This window comes from Meriones unguiculatus, assembly GCF_030254825.1.
Source record: "Meriones unguiculatus strain TT.TT164.6M chromosome 10 unlocalized genomic scaffold, Bangor_MerUng_6.1 Chr10_unordered_Scaffold_142, whole genome shotgun sequence".
NCBI classification, from domain to species: domain Eukaryota; kingdom Metazoa; phylum Chordata; class Mammalia; order Rodentia; family Muridae; genus Meriones; species Meriones unguiculatus.
The window spans coordinates 1-13912 of NW_026843578.1; the positions used below are offsets into that span (position 1 = coordinate 1).

At 70.3% G+C, this 13912-nt stretch overlaps 7 non-coding genes across 7 annotated transcripts; all 7 read right to left on the minus strand.

Annotated features, from left to right (window-relative positions):
• Positions 1–1833: 1833 nt before the first annotated feature.
• Positions 1834–1952, minus strand: LOC132650324 (5S ribosomal RNA). The gene has a single exon (XR_009588687.1). It is a non-coding gene; the product is annotated as a 5S ribosomal RNA (ribosomal RNA).
• Positions 1953–3710: 1758 nt separating this feature from the next.
• On the minus strand, positions 3711–3829 carry LOC132650335 (5S ribosomal RNA). Its single transcript, XR_009588698.1, has one exon. It is a non-coding gene; the product is annotated as a 5S ribosomal RNA (ribosomal RNA).
• A 1769-nt stretch (positions 3830–5598) lies between these two features.
• Positions 5599–5717, minus strand: LOC132650346 (5S ribosomal RNA). Its single transcript, XR_009588709.1, has one exon. It is a non-coding gene; the product is annotated as a 5S ribosomal RNA (ribosomal RNA).
• Positions 5718–7522: 1805 nt separating this feature from the next.
• LOC132650357 (5S ribosomal RNA) lies at positions 7523–7641 on the minus strand. Its single transcript, XR_009588720.1, has one exon. It is a non-coding gene; the product is annotated as a 5S ribosomal RNA (ribosomal RNA).
• A 1804-nt stretch (positions 7642–9445) lies between these two features.
• On the minus strand, positions 9446–9564 carry LOC132650362 (5S ribosomal RNA). The gene has a single exon (XR_009588725.1). It is a non-coding gene; the product is annotated as a 5S ribosomal RNA (ribosomal RNA).
• A 1758-nt stretch (positions 9565–11322) lies between these two features.
• On the minus strand, positions 11323–11441 carry LOC132650325 (5S ribosomal RNA). The gene has a single exon (XR_009588688.1). It is a non-coding gene; the product is annotated as a 5S ribosomal RNA (ribosomal RNA).
• Positions 11442–13244: 1803 nt separating this feature from the next.
• Positions 13245–13363, minus strand: LOC132650326 (5S ribosomal RNA). The gene has a single exon (XR_009588689.1). It is a non-coding gene; the product is annotated as a 5S ribosomal RNA (ribosomal RNA).
• Between the last annotated feature and the right edge of the window lie 549 nt (positions 13364–13912).

Consider the following 13912-nt stretch of genomic DNA (forward strand, 5'->3'; position numbering starts at 1 on the left):
GGTATGGCCGTAGACGCACGAGCCCGTCTCCGCGCCGCCCAAGAGCCTGCTCCGCGCCTGCGGCCGCGCTCCCCGGCCCGCCCCCGACGACAGCCGAGCCCAGCCGAGCCCAGCCCACCCCCCGGCCGCCCCTGGGCCCCTCCCCGAGCCCCTCCCCGCTCCCGCAGCACGGACCAGGGCCCACGGGCCGGGCGGGCCGGCGAGGGCGCGCGACCTAGAACCTGCTCGGCTCTGCTCAGGGGCCAGCCTTGCCCCCGCCACACCCCACTCCCCCACCCCGCACCCCCCGGCCGGGGCCTCCAGGGCTCCTTGGCTCTCGCCGACGCCTCGCCTCGGGGCCGCCCGCCGCGCCGTCCAGGGCAGGGCTTGGCTCTGGACCCCCGACTCGCCCCACCTGGGTCTGGGGCCAGGCAGGCCCCCTCCCTGCCTCGGAGCCCGAGAGAGCCCTCCTCGGTCTGAGCCGTGGGCCTCTCTCTGGATCCCCGCTGGACAAGGCGTGGGGGGGGTCGCCTTGGGCATCTGCCCATCGGGGCGCTGGGGTCACTCGTGGGTTACAGGCCCCGCCCCGCCCCGCCCCGCCCCGCCCTTGCTGCCGCTTTCCCCTGCCTTCAGCGAGTGGCTACCGCTCACTGGCCGGCGGGGGACGTGCCACGGTGGGCGAGGGGCGAGGAGGCTGGCTGGCCTGGGTCATCCTCCCCGGACGAACCCGGGTACACGCCGCCCTGCCCGTGCTCTCCCCGGGGCCCTTGCCGGATTTGGGTGCCCGCCCGGCATCCCTCCCTCACCCCGGGGGAACTGTCTCCAACTCCTCCTCCTCCTCCTCCTCCTCCTCCTCCTCCTCCTCCTCCTCCTCCTCCTCCTCCTCCTCCTCCTAATCGTCCCCTCAGGACGTGTCCAGCCCGACGTCCCAAGGCTCGAGTCCAGTTGCAGGGGACACTGGCTGTGCTTGGCGGCCCCGCTCAGGCTCCTTCTCTCTTGGGAACTTGAGGGCCCGCTCTTCCGGCTCTGTGGTCCCTCCCCTCCCAGCCCACTGCCACAAGCGTGCTGCCAGCCAGCCGCCAGCCAGCCAGCCAGCCATCATCCATCCACCCATCCAGCCATTCTTCCATCATCAGTCCATCCTTCCATCCATCAACCCATCCACAAATCATCTATCCATCCATCCATCCACCCATCCATCCATTCTTCCATCATCCATCCATCCATCCATCCATCCATCCATCCATCCATCCACCATCCACTCATCCATCATTCATCTATCATCCATCCAGCCAGCCGTCCATCCAACTCCTCCCTCCTCTAGTTCAGACACTGCCTCCTCCGTGAACCGCTGAGGTCCCCACCCACCCAGCCACCCACCCACCCACCCACCCACACCCACACCCACACCCACCAAAACCCACACCCACCGACCCACCAGGCAGGAGGAGGAGGACGAGGAGGAGGAGACTCTGGTTGGGCAGCGTGGACACAGCCGCCCGGACTGACGGACTCTGCAGAGCTCCGCCACCAGCCCAGGATGTGGGGTTCGAAGGCTCCACGCGAGTCAAGACGGCCTCCCCCGCGGCCCCTCCACTGAGGTCCTGGGATCCCCGCCCTGGGGCCACCCCCCTATCCCCGGTGCGGGGTCCAGCCCGAGGGCTGGCTGGCTGGCTCCGCCGGGCCAGCCCGCAGCCAGGGCGGACGGGGGCGCCCCTTGGCTTGGCGGGGGGTGGGGTGGGGTGGCGTGGGGGTGGCCCTGGGCGTGGCCCCGCCCGGCCCGGGCCACAGAGCTTTGCAGAAGCCGACGCAAAGCCCCTTTGGAAAACAGGCTCCTTCCTGCCAGAAAAAAAAAGCCTACAGCACCCGGTATTCCCAGGCGGTCTCCCATCCAAGTACTAACCAGGCCCGACCCTGCTTAGCTTCCGAGATCAGACGAGATCGGGCGCGTTCAGGGTGGTATGGCCGTAGACGCACGAGCCCGTCTCCGCGCCGCCCAAGAGCCTGCTCCGCGCCTGCGGCCGCGCTCCCCGGCCCGCCCCCGACGACAGCCGAGCCCAGCCGAGCCCAGCCCACCCCCCGGCCGCCCCTGGGCCCTCCCCGAGCCCCTCCCCGCTCCCGCAGCACGGACCAGGGCCCACGGGCCGGGCGGCCGGAGGGCGCGCGACCTAGAACCTGCTCGGCTCTGCTCAGGGGCCAGCCTTGCCCCCGCCACACCCCACTCCCCCACCCCGCACCCCCCCGGCCGGGGCCTCCAGGGCTCCTTGGCTCTCGCCGACGCCTCGCCTCGGGGCCGCCCGCCGCGCCGTCCAGGGCAGGGCTTGGCACTGGACCCCGACTCGCCCCACCTGGGTCGGGGGCCAGGCAGGCCCCTCCCTGCCTCGGAGCCCGAGAGAGCCCTCCTCGGTCTGAGCCGTGGGCCTCTCTCTGGATCCCCGCTGGACAAGGCGTGGGGGGGGTCGCCTTGGGCATCTGCCCATCGGGGCGCTGGGGTCACTCGTGGGTTACAGGCCCCGCCCCGCCCCGCCCCGCCCCGCCCTTGCTGCCGCTTTCCCTGCCTTCAGCGAGTGGCTACCGCTCACTGGCCGGCGGGGGACGTGCCACGGTGGGCGAGGGCGAGGAGGCTGGCTGGCCTGGGTCATCCTCCCGGACGAACCCGGGTACACACCGCCCTGCCCGTGCTCTCCCGGGGCCCTTGCCGGATTTGGGTGCCCGCCCGGCATCCCTCCCTCACCCCGGGGGAACTGTCTCCAACTCCTCCTCCTCCTCCTCCTCCTCCTCCTAATCGTCCCCTCAGGACGTGTCCAGCCCGACGTCCCAAGGCTCGAGTCCAGTTGCAGGGGACACTGGCTGTGCTTGGCGGCCCCGCTCAGGCTCCTTCTCTCTTGGGAACTTGAGGGCCCGCTCTTCCGGCTCTGTGGTCCCTCCCCTCCCAGCCCACTGCCACAAGCGTGCTGCCAGCCAGCCGCCAGCCAGCCAGCCCAGCCATCATCCATCCACCCATCCAGCCATTCTTCCATCATCAGTCCATCCTTCCATCCATCAACCCATCCACAAATCATCTATCCATCCATCCATCCACCCATCCATCCATTCTTCCATCATCCATCCATCCATCCATCCATCCATCCACCATCCACTCATCCATCATTCATCTATCATCCATCCAGCCAGCCGTCCATCCAACTCCTCCCTCCTCTAGTTCAGACACTGCCTCCTCCGTGAACCGCTGAGGTCCCCACCCACCCAGCCACCCACCCACCCACCCACCCACACCCACACCCACACACACCAAAACCCACACCCACCGACCCACCAGGCAGGAGGAGGAGGACGAGGAGGAGGAGACTCTGGTTGGGCAGCGTGGACACAGCCGCCCGGACTGACGGACTCTGCAGAGCTCCGCCACCAGCCCAGGATGTGGGGTTCGAAGGCTCCACGCGAGTCAAGACGGCCTCCCCCGCGGCCCCTCCACTGAGGTCCTGGGATCCCCGCCCTGGGGCCACCCCCTATCCCCGGTGCGGGGTCCAGCCCGAGGGCTGGCTGGCTGGCTCCGCCGGGCCAGCCCGCAGCCAGGGCGGACGGGGGCGCCCCTTGGCTTGGCGGGGGGTGGGGTGGGGTGGCGTGGGGGTGGCCCTGGGCGTGGCCCCGCCCGGCCCGGGCCACAGAGCTTTGCAGAAGCCGACGCAAAGCCCCTTTGGAAAACAGGCTCCTTCCTGCCAGAAAAAAAAAGCCTACAGCACCCGGTATTCCCAGGCGGTCTCCCATCCAAGTACTAACCAGGCCCGACCCTGCTTAGCTTCCGAGATCAGACGAGATCGGGCGCGTTCAGGGTGGTATGGCCGTAGACGCACGAGCCCGTCTCCGCGCCGCCCAAGAGCCTGCTCCGCGCCTGCGGCCGCGCTCCCCGGCCCGCCCCCGACGACAGCCGAGCCCAGCCGAGCCCAGCCCACCCCCCCGGCCGCCCCTGGGCCCTCCCCGAGCCCCTCCCCGCTCCCGCAGCACGGACCAGGGCCCACGGGCCGGGCGGCCGGAGGGCGCGCGACCTAGAACCTGCTCGGCTCTGCTCAGGGGCCAGCCTTGCCCCCGCCACACCCCACTCCCCCACCCCGCACCCCCCGGCCGGGGCCTCCAGGGCTCCTTGGCTCTCGCCGACGCCTCGCCTCGGGGCCGCCCGCCGCGCCGTCCAGGGCAGGGCTTGGCTCTGGACCCCGACTCGCCCCACCTGGGTCTGGGGCCAGGCAGGCCCCTCCCTGCCTCGGAGCCCGAGAGAGCCCTCCTCGGTCTGAGCCGTGGGCCTCTCTCTGGATCCCCGCTGGACAAGGCGTGGGGGGGTCGCCTTGGGCATCTGCCCATCGGGGCGCTGGGGTCACTCGTGGGTTACAGGCCCCGCCCCGCCCCGCCCCGCCCCGCCCTTGCTGCCGCTTTCCCTGCCTTCAGCGAGTGGCTACCGCTCACTGGCCGGCGGGGGACGTGCCACGGTGGGCGAGGGCGAGGAGGCTGGCTGGCCTGGGTCATCCTCCCGGACGAACCCGGGTACACGCCGCCCTGCCCGTGCTCTCCCGGGGCCCTTGCCGGATTTGGGTGCCCGCCCGGCATCCCTCCCTCACCCCGGGGGAACTGTCTCCAACTCCTCCTCCTCCTCCTCCTCCTCCTCCTAATCGTCCCCTCAGGACGTGTCCAGCCCGACGTCCCAAGGCTCGAGTCCAGTTGCAGGGGACACTGGCTGTGCTTGGCGGCCCCGCTCAGGCTCCTTCTCTCTTGGGAACTTGAGGGCCCGCTCTTCCGGCTCTGTGGTCCCTCCCCTCCCAGCCCACTGCCACAAGCGTGCTGCCAGCCAGCCGCCAGCCAGCCAGCCAGCCATCATCCATCCACCCATCCAGCCATTCTTCCATCATCAGTCCATCCTTCCATCCATCAACCCATCCACAAATCATCTATCCATCCATCCATCCACCCATCCATCCATTCTTCCATCATCCATCCATCCATCCATCCATCCATCCATCCATCCATCCACCATCCACTCATCCATCATTCATCTATCATCCATCCAGCCAGCCGTCCATCCAACTCCTCCCTCCTCTAGTTCAGACACTGCCTCCTCCGTGAACCGCTGAGGTCCCCACCCACCCAGCCACCCACCCACCCACCCACCCACACCCACACCCACACCCACCAAAACCCACACCCACCGACCCACCAGGCAGGAGGAGGAGGACGAGGAGGAGGAGACTCTGGTTGGGCAGCGTGGACACAGCCGCCCGGACTGACGGACTCTGCAGAGCTCCGCCACCAGCCCAGGATGTGGGGTTCGAAGGCTCCACGCGAGTCAAGACGGCCTCCCCCGCGGCCCCTCCACTGAGGTCCTGGGATCCCCGCCCTGGGGCCACCCCCTATCCCCCGGTGCGGGGTCCAGCCCGAGGGCTGGCTGGCTGGCTCCGCCGGGCCAGCCCGCAGCCAGGGCGGACGGGGGCGCCCCTTGGCTTGGCGGGGGGTGGGGTGGGGTGGCGTGGGGGTGGCCCTGGGCGTGGCCCCGCCCGGCCCGGGCCACAGAGCTTTGCAGAAGCCGACGCAAAGCCCCTTTGGAAAACAGGCTCCTTCCTGCCAGAAAAAAAAAGCCTACAGCACCCGGTATTCCCAGGCGGTCTCCCATCCAAGTACTAACCAGGCCCGACCCTGCTTAGCTTCCGAGATCAGACGAGATCGGGCGCGTTCAGGGTGGTATGGCCGTAGACGCACGAGCCCGTCTCCGCGCCGCCCAAGAGCCTGCTCCGCGCCTGCGGCCGCGCTCCCCGGCCCGCCCCCGACGACAGCCGAGCCCAGCCGAGCCCAGCCCACCCCCCGGCCGCCCCTGGGCCCTCCCCGAGCCCCTCCCCGCTCCCGCAGCACGGACCAGGGCCCACGGGCCGGGCGGCCGGAGGGCGCGCGACCTAGAACCTGCTCGGCTCTGCTCAGGGGCCAGCCTTGCCCCCGCCACACCCCACTCCCCCACCCCGCACCCCCCGGCCGGGGCCTCCAGGGCTCCTTGGCTCTCGCCGACGCCTCGCCTCGGGGCCGCCCGCCGCGCCGTCCAGGGCAGGGCTTGGCACTGGACCCCGACTCGCCCCACCTGGGTCGGGGGCCAGGCAGGCCCCTCCCTGCCTCGGAGCCCGAGAGAGCCCTCCTCGGTCTGAGCCGTGGGCCTCTCTCTGGATCCCCGCTGGACAAGGCGTGGGGGGGTCGCCTTGGGCATCTGCCCATCGGGGCGCTGGGGTCACTCGTGGGTTACAGGCCCCGCCCCGCCCCGCCCCGCCCCGCCCTTGCTGCCGCTTTCCCCTGCCTTCAGCGAGTGGCTACCGCTCACTGGCCGGCGGGGGACGTGCCACGGTGGGCGAGGGCGAGGAGGCTGGCTGGCCTGGGTCATCCTCCCGGACGAACCCGGGTACACGCCGCCCTGCCCGTGCTCTCCCCGGGGCCCTTGCCGGATTTGGGTGCCCGCCCGGCATCCCTCCCTCACCCCGGGGGGAACTGTCTCCAACTCCTCCTCCTCCTCCTCCTCCTCCTCCTCCTCCTCCTCCTCCTCCTCCTCCTCCTCCTCCTAATCGTCCCCTCAGGACGTGTCCAGCCCGACGTCCCAAGGCTCGAGTCCAGTTGCAGGGGACACTGGCTGTGCTTGGCGGCCCCGCTCAGGCTCCTTCTCTCTTGGGAACTTGAGGGCCCGCTCTTCCGGCTCTGTGGTCCCTCCCCTCCCAGCCCACTGCCACAAGCGTGCTGCCAGCCAGCCGCCAGCCAGCCAGCCAGCCATCATCCATCCACCCATCCAGCCATTCTTCCATCATCAGTCCATCCTTCCATCCATCAACCCATCCACAAATCATCTATCCATCCATCCATCCACCCATCCATCCATTCTTCCATCATCCATCCATCCATCCATCCATCCATCCATCCATCCATCCACCATCCACTCATCCATCATTCATCTATCATCCATCCAGCCAGCCGTCCATCCAACTCCTCCCTCCTCTAGTTCAGACACTGCCTCCTCCGTGAACCGCTGAGGTCCCCACCCACCCAGCCACCCACCCACCCACCCACCCACACCCCACACCCACACCCACCAAAACCCACACCCACCGACCCACCAGGCAGGAGGAGGAGGACGAGGAGGAGGAGACTCTGGTTGGGCAGCGTGGACACAGCCGCCCGGACTGACGGACTCTGCAGAGCTCCGCCACCAGCCCAGGATGTGGGGTTCGAAGGCTCCACGCGAGTCAAGACGGCCTCCCCCCGCGGCCCCTCCACTGAGGTCCTGGGATCCCCGCCCTGGGGCCACCCCCTATCCCCGGTGCGGGGTCCAGCCCGAGGGCTGGCTGGCTGGCTCCGCCGGGCCAGCCCGCAGCCAGGGCGGACGGGGGCGCCCCTTGGCTTGGCGGGGGGTGGGGTGGGGTGGCGTGGGGGTGGCCCTGGGCGTGGCCCCGCCCGGCCCGGGCCACAGAGCTTTGCAGAAGCCGACGCAAAGCCCCTTTGGAAAACAGGCTCCTTCCTGCCAGAAAAAAAAAGCCTACAGCACCCGGTATTCCCAGGCGGTCTCCCATCCAAGTACTAACCAGGCCCGACCCTGCTTAGCTTCCGAGATCAGACGAGATCGGGCGCGTTCAGGGTGGTATGGCCGTAGACGCACGAGCCCGTCTCCGCGCCGCCCAAGAGCCTGCTCCGCGCCTGCGGCCGCGCTCCCCGGCCCGCCCCCGACGACAGCCGAGCCCAGCCGAGCCCAGCCCACCCCCCGGCCGCCCCTGGGCCCTCCCCGAGCCCCTCCCCGCTCCCGCAGCACGGACCAGGGCCCACGGGCCGGGCGGCCGGAGGGCGCGCGACCTAGAACCTGCTCGGCTCTGCTCAGGGGCCAGCCTTGCCCCCGCCACACCCCACTCCCCCCACCCCGCACCCCCCGGCCGGGGCCTCCAGGGCTCCTTGGCTCTCGCCGACGCCTCGCCTCGGGGCCGCCCGCCGCGCCGTCCAGGGCAGGGCTTGGCACTGGACCCCGACTCGCCCCACCTGGGTCGGGGGCCAGGCAGGCCCCTCCCTGCCTCGGAGCCCGAGAGAGCCCTCCTCGGTCTGAGCCGTGGGCCTCTCTCTGGATCCCCGCTGGACAAGGCGTGGGGGGGTCGCCTTGGGCATCTGCCCATCGGGGCGCTGGGGTCACTCGTGGGTTACAGGCCCCGCCCCGCCCCGCCCCGCCCCGCCCTTGCTGCCGCTTTCCCTGCCTTCAGCGAGTGGCTACCGCTCACTGGCCGGCGGGGGACGTGCCACGGTGGGCGAGGGCGAGGAGGCTGGCTGGCCTGGGTCATCCTCCCGGACGAACCCGGGTACACGCCGCCCTGCCCGTGCTCTCCCGGGGCCCTTGCCGGATTTGGGTGCCCGCCCGGCATCCCTCCCTCACCCCGGGGGAACTGTCTCCAACTCCTCCTCCTCCTCCTCCTCCTCCTCCTCCTCCTCCTCCTCCTCCTCCTCCTCCTCCTCCTCCTAATCGTCCCCTCAGGACGTGTCCAGCCCGACGTCCCAAGGCTCGAGTCCAGTTGCAGGGGACACTGGCTGTGCTTGGCGGCCCCGCTCAGGCTCCTTCTCTCTTGGGAACTTGAGGGCCCGCTCTTCCGGCTCTGTGGTCCCTCCCCTCCCAGCCCACTGCCACAAGCGTGCTGCCAGCCAGCCGCCAGCCAGCCAGCCAGCCATCATCCATCCACCCATCCAGCCATTCTTCCATCATCAGTCCATCCTTCCATCCATCAACCCATCCACAAATCATCTATCCATCCATCCATCCACCCATCCATCCATTCTTCCATCATCCATCCATCCATCCATCCATCCATCCATCCATCCATCCACCATCCACTCATCCATTATTCATCTATCATCCATCCAGCCAGCCGTCCATCCAACTCCTCCCTCCTCTAGTTCAGACACTGCCTCCTCCGTGAACCGCTGAGGTCCCCACCCACCCAGCCACCCACCCACCCACCCACCCACACCCACACCCACACCCACCAAAACCCACACCCACCGACCCACCAGGCAGGAGGAGGAGGACGAGGAGGAGGAGACTCTGGTTGGGCAGCGTGGACACAGCCGCCCGGACTGACGGACTCTGCAGAGCTCCGCCACCAGCCCAGGATGTGGGGTTCGAAGGCTCCACGCGAGTCAAGACGGCCTCCCCCGCGGCCCCTCCACTGAGGTCCTGGGATCCCCGCCCTGGGGCCACCCCCTATCCCCGGTGCGGGGTCCAGCCCGAGGGCTGGCTGGCTGGCTCCGCCGGGCCAGCCCGCAGCCAGGGCGGACGGGGGCGCCCCTTGGCTTGGCGGGGGGTGGGGTGGGGTGGCGTGGGGGTGGCCCTGGGCGTGGCCCCGCCCGGCCCGGGCCACAGAGCTTTGCAGAAGCCGACGCAAAGCCCCTTTGGAAAACAGGCTCCTTCCTGCCAGAAAAAAAAAGCCTACAGCACCCGGTATTCCCAGGCGGTCTCCCATCCAAGTACTAACCAGGCCCGACCCTGCTTAGCTTCCGAGATCAGACGAGATCGGGCGCGTTCAGGGTGGTATGGCCGTAGACGCACGAGCCCGTCTCCGCGCCGCCCAAGAGCCTGCTCCGCGCCTGCGGCCGCGCTCCCCGGCCCGCCCCCGACGACAGCCGAGCCCAGCCGAGCCCAGCCCACCCCCCCGGCCGCCCCTGGGCCCTCCCCGAGCCCCTCCCCGCTCCCGCAGCACGGACCAGGGCCCACGGGCCGGGCGGCCGGAGGGCGCGCGACCTAGAACCTGCTCGGCTCTGCTCAGGGGCCAGCCTTGCCCCCGCCACACCCCCACTCCCCCACCCCGCACCCCCCGGCCGGGGCCTCCAGGGCTCCTTGGCTCTCGCCGACGCCTCGCCTCGGGGCCGCCCGCCGCGCCGTCCAGGGCAGGGCTTGGCACTGGACCCCGACTCGCCCCACCTGGGTCGGGGGCCAGGCAGGCCCCTCCCTGCCTCGGAGCCCGAGAGAGCCCTCCTCGGTCTGAGCCGTGGGCCTCTCTCTGGATCCCCGCTGGACAAGGCGTGGGGGGGTCGCCTTGGGCATCTGCCCATCGGGGCGCTGGGGTCACTCGTGGGTTACAGGCCCCGCCCCGCCCCGCCCCGCCCCGCCCTTGCTGCCGCTTTCCCTGCCTTCAGCGAGTGGCTACCGCTCACTGGCCGGCGGGGGACGTGCCACGGTGGGCGAGGGCGAGGAGGCTGGCTGGCCTGGGTCATCCTCCCGGACGAACCCGGGTACACGCCGCCCTGCCCGTGCTCTCCCGGGGCCCTTGCCGGATTTGGGTGCCCGCCCGGCATCCCTCCCTCACCCCGGGGGAACTGTCTCCAACTCCTCCTCCTCCTCCTCCTCCTCCTCCTAATCGTCCCCTCAGGACGTGTCCAGCCCGACGTCCCAAGGCTCGAGTCCAGTTGCAGGGGACACTGGCTGTGCTTGGCGGCCCCGCTCAGGCTCCTTCTCTCTTGGGAACTTGAGGGCCCGCTCTTCCGGCTCTGTGGTCCCTCCCCTCCCAGCCCACTGCCACAAGCGTGCTGCCAGCCAGCCGCCAGCCAGCCAGCCAGCCATCATCCATCCACCCATCCAGCCATTCTTCCATCATCAGTCCACCTTCCATCCATCAACCCATCCACAAATCATCTATCCATCCATCCATCCATCCATCCACCCATCCATCCATCCATTCTTCCATCATCCATCCATCCATCCACCATCCACTCATCCATCATTCATCTATCATCCATCCAGCCAGCCGTCCATCCAACTCCTCCCTCCTCTAGTTCAGACACTGCCTCCTCCGTGAACCGCTGAGGTCCCCACCCACCCAGCCACCCACCCACCCACCCACCCACACCCACACCCACACCCACCAAAACCCACACCCACCGACCCACCAGGCAGGAGGAGGAGGACGAGGAGGAGGAGACTCTGGTTGGGCAGCGTGGACACAGCCGCCCGGACTGACGGACTCTGCAGAGCTCCGCCACCAGCCCAGGATGTGGGGTTCGAAGGCTCCACGCGAGTCAAGACGGCCTCCCCCCGCGGCCCCTCCACTGAGGTCCTGGGATCCCCGCCCTGGGGCCACCCCCCTATCCCCGGTGCGGGGTCCAGCCCGAGGGCTGGCTGGCTGGCTCCGCCGGGCCAGCCCGCAGCCAGGGCGGACGGGGGCGCCCCTTGGCTTGGCGGGGGGTGGGGTGGGGTGGCGTGGGGGTGGCCCTGGGCGTGGCCCCGCCCGGCCCGGGCCACAGAGCTTTGCAGAAGCCGACGCAAAGCCCCTTTGGAAAACAGGCTCCTTCCTGCCAGAAAAAAAAAGCCTACAGCACCCGGTATTCCCAGGCGGTCTCCCATCCAAGTACTAACCAGGCCCGACCCTGCTTAGCTTCCGAGATCAGACGAGATCGGGCGCGTTCAGGGTGGTATGGCCGTAGACGCACGAGCCCGTCTCCGCGCCGCCCAAGAGCCTGCTCCGCGCCTGCGGCCGCGCTCCCCGGCCCGCCCCCGACGACAGCCGAGCCCAGCCGAGCCCAGCCCACCCCCCGGCCGCCCCTGGGCCCTCCCCGAGCCCCTCCCCGCTCCCGCAGCACGGACCAGGGCCCACGGGCCGGGCGGCCGGAGGGCGCGCGACCTAGAACCTGCTCGGCTCTGCTCAGGGGCCAGCCTTGCCCCCGCCACACACCCCACTCCCCCCACCCCGCACCCCCCCGGCCGGGGCCTCCAGGGCTCCTTGGCTCTCGCCGACGCCTCGCCTCGGGGCCGCCCGCCGCGCCGTCCAGGGCAGGGCTTGGCACTGGACCCCGACTCGCCCCACCTGGGTCGGGGGCCAGGCAGGCCCCTCCCTGCCTCGGAGCCCGAGAGAGCCCCTCCTCGGTCTGAGCCGTGGGCCTCTCTCTGGATCCCCGCTGGACAAGGCGTGGGGGGGGTCGCCTTGGGCATCTGCCCATCGGGGCGCTGGGGTCACTCGTGGGTTACAGGCCCCGCCCCCGCCCCGCCCCGCCCCGCCCTTGCTGCCGCTTTCCCTGCCTTCAGCGAGTGGCTACCGCTCACTGGCCGGCGGGGGACGTGCCACGGTGGGCGAGGGCGAGGAGGCTGGCTGGCCTGGGTCATCCTCCCGGACGAACCCGGGTACACGCCGCCCTGCCCGTGCTCTCCCGGGGCCCTTGCCGGATTTGGGTGCCCGCCCGGCATCCCTCCCTCACCCCGGGGGAACTGTCTCCAACTCCTCCTCCTCCTCCTCCTCCTCCTCCTCCTCCTCCTCCTCCTCCTCCTCCTCCTCCTAATCGTCCCCCTCAGGACGTGTCCAGCCCGACGTCCCAAGGCTCGAGTCCAGTTGCAGGGGACACTGGCTGTGCTTGGCGGCCCCGCTCAGGCTCCTTCTCTCTTGGGAACTTGAGGGCCCGCTCTTCCGGCTCTGTGGTCCCTCCCCTCCCAGCCCACTGCCACAAGCGTGCTGCCAGCCAGCCGCCAGCCAGCCAGCCAGCCATCATCCATCCACCCATCCAGCCATTCTTCCATCATCAGTCCATCCTTCCATCCATCAACCCATCCACAAATCATCTATCCATCCATCCATCCACCCATCCATCCATTCTTCCATCATCCATCCATCCATCCATCCATCCATCCATCCATCCACCATCCACTCATCCATCATTCATCTATCATCCATCCAGCCAGCCGTCCATCCAACTCCTCCCTCCTCTAGTTCAGACACTGCCTCCTCCGTGAACCGCTGAGGTCCCCACCCACCCAGCCACCCACCCACCCACCCACCCACACCCACACCCACACACACCAAAACCCACACCCACCGACCCACCAGGCAGGAGGAGGAGGACGAGGAGGAGGAGACTCTGGTTGGGCAGCGTGGACACAGCCGCCCGGACTGACGGACTCTGCAGAGCTCCGCCACCAGCCCAGGATGTGGGGTTCGAAGGCTCCACGCGAGTCAAGACGGCCTCCCCCCGCGGCGCCTCCACTGAGGTCCTGGGATCCCCGCCCTGGGGCCACCCCCCTATCCCCGGTGCGGGGTCCAGCCCGAGGGCTGGCTGGCTGGCTCCGCCGGGCCAGCCCGCAGCCAGGGCGGACGGGGGCGCCCCTTGGCTTGGCGGGGGGTGGGGTGGGGTGGCGTGGGGGTGGCCCTGGGCGTGGCCCCGCCCGGCCCGGGCCACAGAGCTTTGCAGAAGCCGACGCAAAGCCCCTTTGGAAAACAGGCTCCTTCCTGCCAGAAAAAAAAAGCCTACAGCACCCGGTATTCCCAGGCGGTCTCCCATCCAAGTACTAACCAGGCCCGACCCTGCTTAGCTTCCGAGATCAGACGAGATCGGGCGCGTTCAGGGTGGTATGGCCGTAGACGCACGAGCCCGTCTCCGCGCCGCCCAAGAGCCTGCTCCGCGCCTGCGGCCGCGCTCCCCGGCCCGCCCCCGACGACAGCCGAGCCCAGCCGAGCCCAGCCCACCCCCCGGCCGCCCCTGGGCCCTCCCCGAGCCCCTCCCCGCTCCCGCAGCACGGACCAGGGCCCACGGGCCGGGCGGCCGGAGGGCGCGCGACCTAGAACCTGCTCGGCTCTGCTCAGGGGCCAGCCTTGCCCCCCGCCACACCCCACTCCCCCACCCCGCACCCCCCGGCCGGGGCCTCCAGGGCTCCTTGGCTCTCGCCGACGCCTCGCCTCGGGGCCGCCCGCCGCGCCGTCCAGGGCAGGGCTTGGCACTGGACCCCGACTCGCCCCACCTGGGTCGGGGGCCAGGCAGGCCCCTCCCTGCCTCGGAGCCCGAGAGAGCCCTCCTCGGTCTGAGCCGTGGGCCTCTCTCTGGATCCCCGCTGGACAAGGCGTGGGGGGGTCGCCTTGGGCATCTGCCCATCGGGGCGCTGGGGTCACTCGTGGGTTACAGGCCCCGCCCCGCC